Genomic DNA, 12,125 nt, shown 5'->3' with positions numbered 1-12,125 from the left:
AAAGTTTAAGTAATTTACCAAATTGTTCATCTGAGCGGTCTTTCCTTGTCGAATTGGGGTATGGCACACGAGGTTTATATTCTATACTTACCGATTTTCGTTCGTTTTAGCCTACCTCATTCTCACATTCGCTTACCACCGGTTCTGGCCTTGGTTTTGTAACTAACCCTTCCTCATCTCGAATGACAATTACGTTGAGTTGCTCCCTTAGATAGGTTCAGTGTTGCTTCATAGGCTACCTTGTGGTCATTCGGAAATCAACTTGGCGAGCTGTCCAATCTAAATTTTAAGCCCTTAGATTGACGCTTGTTGATTTTTGAGTGCCGTTTTTGTATTCTAGAAACGAGTCTTTGACAACAAAATGAATTTGGTTTGCATCTCCTCAAGGTTCAGCTTTTTCTCCTGCTGATACGGTGGTTGCTAAAAGCTTGGAGAGGGTGGTGTTTTCTGATTTCCTTGGCCTCTGCACAAAAAATTTGGGTGGTTCCTCCAACCTGCATTGTAAGTCTTGCTATAAGGATTTTTTTGAGATTGATGATTGTTAACAATGTAATTTAACGTCTCGTTGTCCATGTTGTGGCCATAAGGTGGGTATTCTGAACTGTTTGATCCACCTCCACTTGCTTCGCACTGCATTATTGGGTGAACCTGTGAAGAACTAAGAAAACCATCAATTTTCTTATTCAAGAGTTCTACCTAATTAGAGAGCAAGGTGACCGAATCGATGTTATAAACACCGGCTATTTTCATTGGCTTTGTCCTCATGACTTGCCACTGATAATTATTCAGTGACATTTCCTCTATAAATTCATAGACATCTTAAGGTGTTTTATTATTAATGGTTCCGCCAGCAGCTGCGTCAACCATTTGTCAAGTCGAAGGATTCAAGCCATTATGAAATGTTTCAACCTGTAGCCAGAGTGGTAACCCATGGTGAGGGCATCTTCGCAAAAGGTCATTGTATCTCTCCCATGCATCGTAGAGTGATTCTAAATCCATCTGCACAAAAAAAGATATATCATTAAGTAATTTAGCCGTTTTAGCTGATAAAAGTATTTTAATAAGAACTTTTCGATCATTTGTTCTCAATTAGTGATTGACCCCCGTGGTAACAAATTCAACCACTGTTTAGCTTTGTTTCACAATGAAAAAGGGAATAACTAAAGGCGAATGGCGTCATTAGAAATGCCATTAATTGTAAATGTATAAAAAAACTCCAGAAAATCTGCCAAGTGAGTGTTTGGATCCTCATCCTACAAACCATCAAACTGAAAAAATTGATGTATCATTTGAATTGTGTTAGGTTTCAGTTCAAAGTTATTTGCAGCAATAGCAGGTCTAACTATGCTTGATTCAGTTCCTGTTAAAGAAGGTTTAGCATAATCATACATAGTACGCGGAGCAGGATTCTGATTAACAGCAATCGCAGGAGGTAGTGGATTTTCTTGGTTTTCAGCCATCTCCTCGGTGGTGGTTGAAATATCGGTTGAAATATCGTCCTCTTGCTCTTCTGTGTATCGTAAGCTTCGCCTTATTTCTCTTCGGTTTTTGCAAACTGTGCGATCGATCTCACTATCAAACAATAATGGTCCTGACGGGTTTCTCCTGGTCATAAACTAGAAAACCTGTCAGAAGAAAATAAATGAAGAATTAGAAAAGAAAATAAAAGTTTAAATTGCAATAAAAGTAAAATGGATAAAGTAATAAAAATCGAGTTTTCCTAATATCCTACTTCCCCAGCAACGGCGCCAAAAACTTGATGCGTGATATTTGTAACAGGTTTTAAAGATTTATAAACGAAACGTTCTTGAGACTAACTTATTATCACGATTGAGGGATGTGTACATATCGAACAGTAGTATAGTTCAGCAAGACCGGATTGTCAAGCCCAAAAGAACTACGAGTACTAGTATTTACTTCCTTTTTATTATCTAGCCTAAAAATTAAGAGGTTTGGTTATCTAAACTAATTACTAACGAAGAATGCACGGAAAGAAAATTTGGGAAAATACTTTTGGGAAAATTCGATTGATTGAGACAATACGTAAGGAAAAATCCGCCTAGACTTCACTTGTTATTTGACTCTGAATCAGACGATTTTTTCATTTGACTTGATTCGTAGAAATCCCTAAGTTATATTATTATCTCTCTCGAGACTAAAACGTCCAACCCTAGGTTGAATAATTGAAATATCTTTCTAATTAACACTTTAGAATTGCATTAATTCGATCTATGGATTCCCTTATTAGGTTTCACACTAATCCGGCAAAATCTTGTCACCCTATCTTTAGACACACAATCAAATTTGCTTAATTATGACAAATGTACTCTTAGACAGGGTCTATTCCTCCTCTGAATAAAAGCTTAACTTGAATCAATATCCTGGAATATCAAAACATGAATTAAGAACACATAATTAAGAACAATTCAAATATTTATCATATAATTCAGATAATAATAACAAGATCTGTCTTAGGTTTCATTCCCCTTAGGTATTTAGGGGTTTAGTTCATACTTATGAAAGAAAACATCTCAAAAGCATAAAGATAACAAAACATAAGAAAACCCAAAGCTCCTGAGAGAATTTGACTGGAGATCTTCAGTCTTGATGATGAAACCGGCTTCTGAGATGGATCAATAGGCTTTCCTTAGGCAATTCCCTCTTCCTCCTCTGCTCCCCCTTTTCCTCCTCCTCTAGGGTGTATTTATAGGCTCTAGAATGCCTAAGAAACCCTTAAAAGTACTTTTTTTTGAATTTTACTCACTTAGGCTCGACAAGGACACGCCCGTGCGCGATTGCTCCAGGCCGTGGTCGAACCTATTAAATGGGCACGGGCATGTGATCTACCAGAGTGAAGAGGTTCAGGACATGCTAGAGCCTGTTAAACCTACACGGGCGTGTGTTCTACCCATGTGGTAAACTTTAGGCCGTGCTGATTTCCCAAGTTGGCCCGTTTCTTGGTCATTTTACTCTCTTACGCTCACCTAAGAATAAAACATGAAATTAAAGGATTAGGAGCATCAAATTCTCCAAATCTAAGGAGAAATCATCCATAAAATGTGTTAAGCATGGGGTAAAAATATGTATAAATTACAGTTTATCAATTCTCTTTCTCAGCAGCAATATCCACCTTTGCAGCTACATGCAACACTGTCACCTCCGCTTTTGTCATATTCGCTCTACATTAGAATCAAAACTCAAAACTTTGCAAATCAAAACTTACTGAAACACAATGCTGCAGAATACTCGGAAAAGGTAGCAAATATTAGATTAAGAGAAATAATAAATATTCATCTATCATATTATATAGAAGTAAAAAGATAAAAAAGAGTGTTTCATTCCATATCAAACTCTTCAAAAAAATTATTATTTGTTATTTCCAAAAATTAATTATTTTTTTAAAATTTTAAAACTGAATTTAGCTCAGAAATTAAATTAAATTAAATTATAAAAATAATTATTTTTTTATAAATTTAAATTCTAATGTAATTAATTTAACACTTTCAGTGCTATTAGGATTTTTATTTGGAAATTAACTCACGCCACTGTAATGGGTGTCATGTCATTATTTTTTTGGGTAAATTACACCAACAGTCACTCAACTTTGAGATAGTTGAAAAAATAGTCACTTAACTTTTGAAAAATAACAAAATAGTCACTAAGTTATCGAAAAGTGACAAACTAGTCACCCATTAGCATATTCTATTACAGGCCTAACAGGACAGGTGACGTGGCCAGTTAACTTGTCATGTTGGATGAGGCAAAGTTTCAATTCAATCAATCAACTTTAAAAAAATAACAAATCAATCACTAACGTTATCGAAAAGTGACAAATTAGTCAGTCATTAACATTTTCAGTTATAGGTCTAATGAGATAGGTAACGTAGCCAATAAATTAGCTAATGTGGTTAATTAACTTGCCACGTTAGACAAGGCAAAGTTGAGTGACTATTTTTTTCATCCTTCCTTTTTTGTTTTTTCATAAATGGCCCAATATTTTTACTTTTTATGTAAATGACCCAATATGTTTATAGTTATTCTTCTCTATCCCAATAATCTTGTCGTCACCGTCCCCACCAAAACCATCTTTAGCGTCACCATCACTGACCTCCAAACCACCACCCTATCTTTTTTTTCTTTTTCACCCCCCAATAGATGAGCCACATGGTTGGGATCTGATTGTATTTTTCTATCCCCCAAAGTCATTAACTTTGAAAAAACTAGATCAAAATGGGATGAGATTGAAGATAATTGTGGGTCAAACTATCAGTACCCACAACCAAATCGGTGAGGAGAAAATCCTCAAAAGCAATATTCAAGCGATTCAAGAACCAAAATGAATTGGATTTGTCGAGATCTTCATGGGATATGATGATATAAACAAAAGATTCGTTGATTAAGCTAAACAACACTAACTTCATTACCAACTTTATCAAGTTGCATAAAACAAAATCAAAAGCAAAATAAGGGGAACATCCAGACAAACCAAACAATCGATTGAACCCATGATTTTTGGGAACAAAGGAAACAGTTCCTCTAAAGGGACAACCAAATGTCGACAAGTGAAATTATAGGTTAGGTCAATGATTAGTAAGATCCCAAAGTTGAAATCAGACCAGGTATTGTAGCAAAGGAGGATGAGAGATGGATTAGAAGAAAAGCAACAGAGATGGTCGGCAACGAAAGTTGGGGTCGAGGTGAGGTAAGCCCACTCATTGGAAAGGGATTTGAATCAAGTCACAAAACTAAGGGATAATTTAGAAAGGATATCGAAAATGATATTTTAGGTTAATGACAATGAGGAATCCATGGTTCTTTGCTTTCTTTTTGAATAAGAAGAATTCATTCAAGGGTTTTATTTGTTCTTCTTTTTGGGTGTTCGATTTATTAAATTTAGTAGGACCGATTTGTTATTTTTTTTCATTTACCCTTATATATTTTTTGGGTTGGAAATAACGTGGTGGTCGGTTAATTGTCATGTCACTTTTCTATTACAGACGTAACAAAAAATGGTTAAAAGGATTGTTTTGTTATTTTTCAGAAGTTGAGTGACTAGATTAAAACTAGAGTGACTGTTTTGTCAACTACTTCAAAGTTGAGTGGCTATTGATGTAATTTACCCTTATTTTTTGTGGGTTTCGAGTTACCTCAAAAATCCTCAATTTTTCTTCAACAACATGAAGAGCAATCACTATTGAACCCTCAACCTATCTTGTATTTGCAGGAGCCATAAGTCCTATTGAACAAGAAGAACATGATGATTTTTCGATGAAATACTCGAAACCTTAGCTTCATCTTCGACCTTTAGCAACAAAGTCTTAACTTGACCCATAGTAATGCCTCACCAAAACCAAGAGTCGTCATCTTCAATTTATTAGCTCTCCATTGCAAGCCCGACGATGGGCGAATCATTCGCTATATCGATAAGGGCAGGCCTTTCTTGTAGATGATGATGGGTCTCTATTGAAAAATCGATAAATTCGTTTAAAAATTAGATTTTGTCGTCGGAAAGAATGTAACAGCCCGTTTTTGGGTCAAATCAGAATAGTGATTTTGGGACCACAAATCTGAAGTCAAAATATTTATTTTATTATTTTAATAAGGTCTACAGCATGATAGATTGATTACGTGAAAGTTTCGTAAAGAAATTTTACCGTTTAAATGCTTAATTCGGTAAAAAGACTAAATCGCATAAAGTGCAAAAGTAGTGTTCTATTAGCTAAAGGTATTAAATAGCTATAGAAACTTAAATTTAAGGTCCTTATGTGGTTATTAACCCATTTATAAGATAGTGACAATTAGTGGCATGGCATCTGGAGTAGTTATTAAAGTTTATTAAGGTTAAAAATGTAAATTATTAATAAAGGTTAATTATAATAAAAGAAACCAATTTTAATCGCTTCCATCTTCTTCAATTGTCGAAATTTGAATTTTGGAGAAACCATTTTAGGGTTTGAGGTATTCGGCACTTGTAAGCTAAATTGTAAATCTATTTTTACTCGATTTTTTATGCTTTCTATATTTTTGTAATCGTTGCTTCGTATTCTAGCTAGCCCGTGTCTTAATTATTGAATTTTTTAATGATTTTGTGAAGTGCCATTGATGAATGCTTGAGCTTTTCAATGTTTTATGATGAAAAATGAATATTAGTTGATAGTTACATAAGTTTTATTAAGTGATTTTTAGTAAAAATGTCTATTAGGGATTAAATTGTGAAATATGTAAATTGAGGGGTTGAAATGTGAAATAAATAAAAGTTTTGGGCTGTAGGGACCTATATGAAATTTGGCTAGGCTTGGGTTTAATGAAATTTCATGAATTTTATGTATTTGTGAATTAGGGACTAAATTGTAAAAATGTAGAAATTTAGGGGTTAAAGTGTAAAAATTCCCAAATATGTGTTTGTGGACTGAATTGATAAATAAATGAGTTAATTTTGAATGTATATAGATCAGGAAAGAAAGAAATCATATTTAGATCGAGGAAAATCAAAGGTTATCGAATAGTCGATCCGACTCGTCTATCCCGAATTTGAGGTAAGTTCATACGCAAATAAGTATCTTAAAATTGAATTATATATGTTTCTTTGTCATTGAACTACTTTGAATGTCGAATGATATGACATTAGGATTATCGAGATGTGATTACGTGTAAGACCATGTCTTGGACATTGGCATCGTTATGTGATTACGTGTAAGACCATGTCTGAGGCACTGGCATCGTTATGTGATTACATGTAAAACCATGTCTAGGACATTGACATCGTTATGTGATTTCTTGTAAGACCATAGCTGGGCTATTGGCATCGATATATGACAACATGTAAGTCCATATCTGGGATATGACATTGTACGAGCTATATGTGATTTTTGAGTATCCTTAGCGATTCCAAAAGGTTCAACGGGCAAAGTCAAGACGAGAAAGAACGTGTGATTGAATTAAGTGATATAGGTACGTATGAGATTCATATGAGTATTGAAAAATGAAGTGTTTGATGAATTTACATAAGTTCTTGTATATGTATATGTATAAAAAGGTTTGAGAATTTATGTGCTTATTCATAAATGATATATTTGATGGAAATGATGTTGTTCTTTGATGAAACTTTATTTGTGTATGGCTTACTAAGCTTTTAAAGCTTACTTTGTGTGTTCTTTCCCTGCTTTATAGATAATCAAAGCTAGCTTGGACTCGGAGATCATCACGAAACATCGTCACTACACTATCGATCAACTTGTTGGTACTTTTGATGCTATGTAAATATGGTATATGGCATGTATAGTCTAGTGTTATGATGTTATGTTTTGAGTTATGAAATTAGCCATGAGAGTTGGCTTGTGAATGATGTAAATGTTGGTGTTTATTTGGCCATTTAGGTTGGCTTAATTTATGAGTTTGGTAAGTGATATATGATGTATAAATGGCCTTGTGTTTTGGCATGTTTGGTATAGTTGTTGTGATGGTTATATGGTTGCTCAATTAGCTAGTTGTCAGTTGGTGTATTATTGCTTGCAAAATGGCATGTTGTGGCTTGGTTTTAAGATGATGAATTGGTATGTTTGAGGCATGAAATAGTTGATAAGATGGTGAGAAAATGCATATAGAAGTTAGGTGAAATTTAAGGTTATGACATATTGATTTGGTATGTTTTTGGTTATGAATTTTAGTAGTGGAATGGATGGTTTATAAATGGCATGAAATGTATATGAAATAGTAAGTTTTGGCTGCCTATAAATGTATTGAAATGGTATAAAATGATGTGGTTTAGGTATACTTGAGAAGGGTGAGAAATGTGGCTTAAACCAAGCCTAATTTCACCCCACATAGTTGAGCACACGGGCGTGTGACTCGACCGTGTGCCTGCTGTAACTTAGTTAAAAAAAGTCAGTGAGTTACATGGCTTAGACACACGGGCGTGTCTATTGGTCATGTGTGGCACAGGGGCTGGCACATGGGTGTATGGCCGGCCGTGTAACTCAAGTCAGTATACCCTCCTGATTTCATACGACCATGGCACACGGGCGTGTCTCCGGCCTTGTGATGCAAGTTAGTATGTATGCCTTGTTTCCACACGACATGTGACACGGGCATGTAACCCTATTCTGGTGATGGATATGGGTTAAGGGTGTTACAAAGAAAGCGACCGATGATAGAGGGAAGCTATTCAAACTCAACTTTGAAATGAAATCAATGGAAAATTTTAATGGGGCAAGAATTTGAAGGCCGCACCTTTTGAGAAAGAGAAAAAAATAAAAATTAATAAGAGGGAGAAATTATTTTAGGGATCTTTTTTACCACATCATCCATGTTCTTTTCTAATTATTTAATGATATTTCAATAAATTTTTTTCATTTAATTGGTACATAATTTTGGTATTTTTTATCCTGAACTCTTGAACCCCAAATCACAATCTCAAACTTTAAGCCTCGAAATCAAACTCAAAACTTCAACCTGAATCTTGAACCTCGAACCCTAAATTAAAGATTTGAGGTTTAAAATTCAAGTTTGAGGTTTAAGGTTTGAAGTTCGAAGGGTTTAAGGGTTCAGGTTTGAGATTCGAGATTTAAGGTTTAGAGGTTAGTATTTGATAGTTATGGTTTAGGATTCGATGTTTAGTGTTCAAGTTCGAGGTTTAGGGTTTTTCAAGATTCAGAATAAAAAAATTACTAAAATTATATATTAATAACATAGAAAAAATTATTGATATGTTCTTAAATAATTGGAAATGGACTATGAATGACGTGGTCAGAATGGTCCACAAAATAATTTCTCAATAACTTGGCCCAACATTTAGCGAGTCACATGTGATTTTTTTTACACTTTTAATGGAAGATAATGCACAATGTTCAAAGTGTTATAAATCGATAATATTAGTGATTAGATTATAATAATTAAAATATTGGTGACCAAAATATAACTTTAAACAAATAAACAAATAATATAATATGTGTATCATAGGGATTCAAATTTATTTACAATAATATAATTTAGAAATAATTTTATTTATATAGTAATATCAAACTTGTTAATTTCATTTGATTCAATGCATGCACCACCGATGCACAACTCAGTAATATATTGATTCAATGCATGCACAGCCAATGCACAACTCAACAATCATGTGATCGTAATGATTAGTTTTTCAGCCATGACAAGACCTCCCGAAACCGAGGGCTAAATGTCACCCTCTCAAATGCCAAACTGATGGATTTCTACAGTGAGATGATAAAGTTAAGGCCTGATCGTCTTCTTTAGGTGTCCGTTTCAAGGGTTTTTTTTCTTTCTTTTTCAGTTTCTACGGCGTTGAAGCTGAAGTAAAAGAATCAAAACCTGGAACATTATTATCATTCAAAACATCTAAAAATAAAGATGATAAATAGATTATTCAGTGTAATTGAAATGTAATGAGATTACATGCGAAAGCCAGTGAACTGTCTTATTGATGGACCAACATATTCAACTATAAGATAAATGCTAAAATAATATTAAATAATCTGAAATTTATTTTTAAATGCTAAAACAGCATTAAACCCGAGATTCTGCCAGCCCCCTAAATACGGTCCTGCTCTCATCCCGACCTCGGCCCCATCCTCCAACCCCGAGGTGGACTGCCTTTTTCCCAATTATTGGTATAGCTTCAGCTATTTAGCTTGGACAGCATCTAAACTTATTTGTTATTGAAATCCTAATTTTAGTTAATAAATCAGTGTCGCTTTGGCCGAGTGGTTAAGGCGTGTGCCTGCTAAGTACATGGGATTTTCCCGCGAGAGTTCGAATCTCTCAGGCGACGTTAAAATTTTTTTCAACCCCAGATGAGATGCCTGCCACCGGCGACGTCAGGGGCGGGTGTTGGTGTTGATGGATCCTTCTTCGACAGTTGCGTGCTTGGTCTCCTCTGTTGAGGTTTTCTCCCTATGTTGGCAGTTCCGGTAGTTTTGTGATGGTTTAGCGACGGCTTCATTCGCAGCTCGTTTAGCCTCTCGAGCTTCGGCCTTCTCCCTATGTCGCCTCTTCCTTTCTAGTGCTTCCTTAGCTTTAGCTATCTCCTCCAACCGGCGTTACTCCTTTAATTTAGCCGCTTCCTCTTCCTTTCTCAATTTCTCTGCCTTCCTGTCCGATTCCTCCTCCTCGTTCTCTTCGGCTTCTCTTCTTCCGCCTCTTCGATTTTATCCCCATTAGAAGCAGTTGCTGAAACACTTTCTGGAGGAGCAGATTGCATAAACTTCTTTTGCTCCACAACCTTTGCCGCAAGTACCTTTACAGCTTTTTCCACCGCCACTTCCTCTTGTGTTCGACCTTCCAAATTTAAGCCGGACATTGTATGATCCATGACCGCTCTTCCATTTACTGCTTGAGGAATTACTGGAGGCACTTCACCAGGACCAAGTGAACGGCCATCTAATGTCCTCAGTCTCCAAAGTGTGCTCCTTTCATTGCATCTAACATATTCTTTTTGGAATGCATCGTTGTTATTCCATAAGTCCATAAATTTCTCCTCCTGGACCATCAACTGTTTAGATCAAATATTGTACAAAATTTTTTATTTCGAAGAAATAAAACAAATGCACGACCTCACCTGGTTAATACAAAAATTTTGGAGTGCCACTTTATCCCCTTTCCAACCCAACTCATTCGCTTTAATAAATTCATCCCTCTACTGTCGAAAGTGCTGGTTCTTGTTGGGATTATGAGCTAAGTTTAAGCAAGATTCAACAGAAGCTTCAGCACCAAGGCTCGAGGCTTGCAGAACAAACAACTGAATTTGCTTAAGAACAGAAAAAGAAAAGCAAGAAAAGAGAGAGTATTTTGAATGAAATGCTGATGATTTTCATTAACAATTGAAATTGGCATAATACCAATACATATACCAGACATGAGCTGGTCAAAAAGAACAAATTTCCCCTAAACAATCACCTACTACCACTAAGCAACATTGAAACTTGTTAAACATTGCTTGTACACTTTGACAAGCTAATTATCAGCTCAATACTACCTAATTACATCAATTAGGTCAGCAAGTAAGTTGAAAACAAACTAAATTACACTCATCAACCTTATTTCGAGCAAGTCTTATCATTACTTTCAACCTTTCATCGTCGTTTCTCGGGACCCTGATCATGTAGTTGAACGGTGTTTCCCTTTCAGCCTTGTCGTCGAAACTACCAAACTGAATTCCTCCGTTTGTAACACCACAAGTTTTCTCTGCAGGATTACTTTCTACAACCGATATAGAATCAGAACTAACATTCGTTTCCGATTTCAAACCCGAAACCACGTCCAAAGACTTACCAACCAGTTTGGAAGCCATCTCCAAATCAGCCAGATTACCACTATACTGATTACTTTGAACATCAACTACAAACAATATTCCACCAACAGAGACTATGGGATTCGAACTAATGGAGTTAACAGAGACTTTATGTGTAGCATCATCATCCGTAGATACACCATTAGCCAAATCATGGACTTTATCATCACTCTGTTCAACACTGGAATCAATAACAGCAGCAGCTTCCGAAGCAGATTGTTTAGCTATACCATTAGCCAAACAATCATCTCCATCCCCTAATTTTTCTTTAACATACCCTCCTTTTTCTTCAACAGGTTTCTCCACCGCCTGCTGATTCATAGTAATAGTAACCGAATCAGATTCGGATTTCACTTCGTGGTCTTCTTCGACAATGCAATTGCCACCCCATTCCACTACAACTCCATTATCGGAGTCCTTTCCATTTACGTTAACATAAACATCGGAGCCAACCTTAACGCTACTCGCGTTGCCGCCATTGAGAAGATATCTCGTTTCATTCTCTTTCTCAGCTACAATATCCATCTCCGCGGCTGCATGCAACACCGTCACCTCCGCTTTCGTCATATTCGCTTTACGTTAGAATCAAAACTTAAGCAAAGCAGAAGCCAAATCGAGACTTACTGAAACACAAAAGGTGGAGCACAGATTAGATTAATAGAAATAATTTTCATCAATCTATTGTATTATATAGAACTAAAAAGAGAAAAAAATGGAGCAATGGTTTGACTCCATATCAAACTCTTCAAAAGAAATTATTTTTTTAATATTTACAGAAATTAATTATTTTTTATTATTAAAATTTAAAACCTAATTT

At 35.5% G+C, this 12,125-nt stretch overlaps 2 non-coding genes across 2 annotated transcripts; both read left to right on the top strand.

The window, feature by feature from the left end:
• The first annotated feature begins 925 nt into the window (after positions 1-925).
• LOC121228699 (small nucleolar RNA R71) lies at positions 926-1,032 on the top strand. The gene has a single exon (XR_005926274.1). It is a non-coding gene; the product is annotated as a small nucleolar RNA R71 (small nucleolar RNA).
• Positions 1,033-9,708: 8,676 nt separating this feature from the next.
• Positions 9,709-9,790, top strand: TRNAS-GCU (transfer RNA serine (anticodon GCU)). The gene has a single exon. It is a non-coding gene; the product is annotated as a tRNA-Ser (tRNA).
• Positions 9,791-12,125: the final 2,335 nt, after the last annotated feature.

This window comes from Gossypium hirsutum, chromosome A04 (genome assembly GCF_007990345.1).
Source record: "Gossypium hirsutum isolate 1008001.06 chromosome A04, Gossypium_hirsutum_v2.1, whole genome shotgun sequence".
Classification (NCBI taxonomy): domain Eukaryota; kingdom Viridiplantae; phylum Streptophyta; class Magnoliopsida; order Malvales; family Malvaceae; genus Gossypium; species Gossypium hirsutum.
The sequence above is the reverse complement of the archived record's forward strand: the minus strand, read 5'-3'. Positions and strand labels throughout refer to the sequence as shown.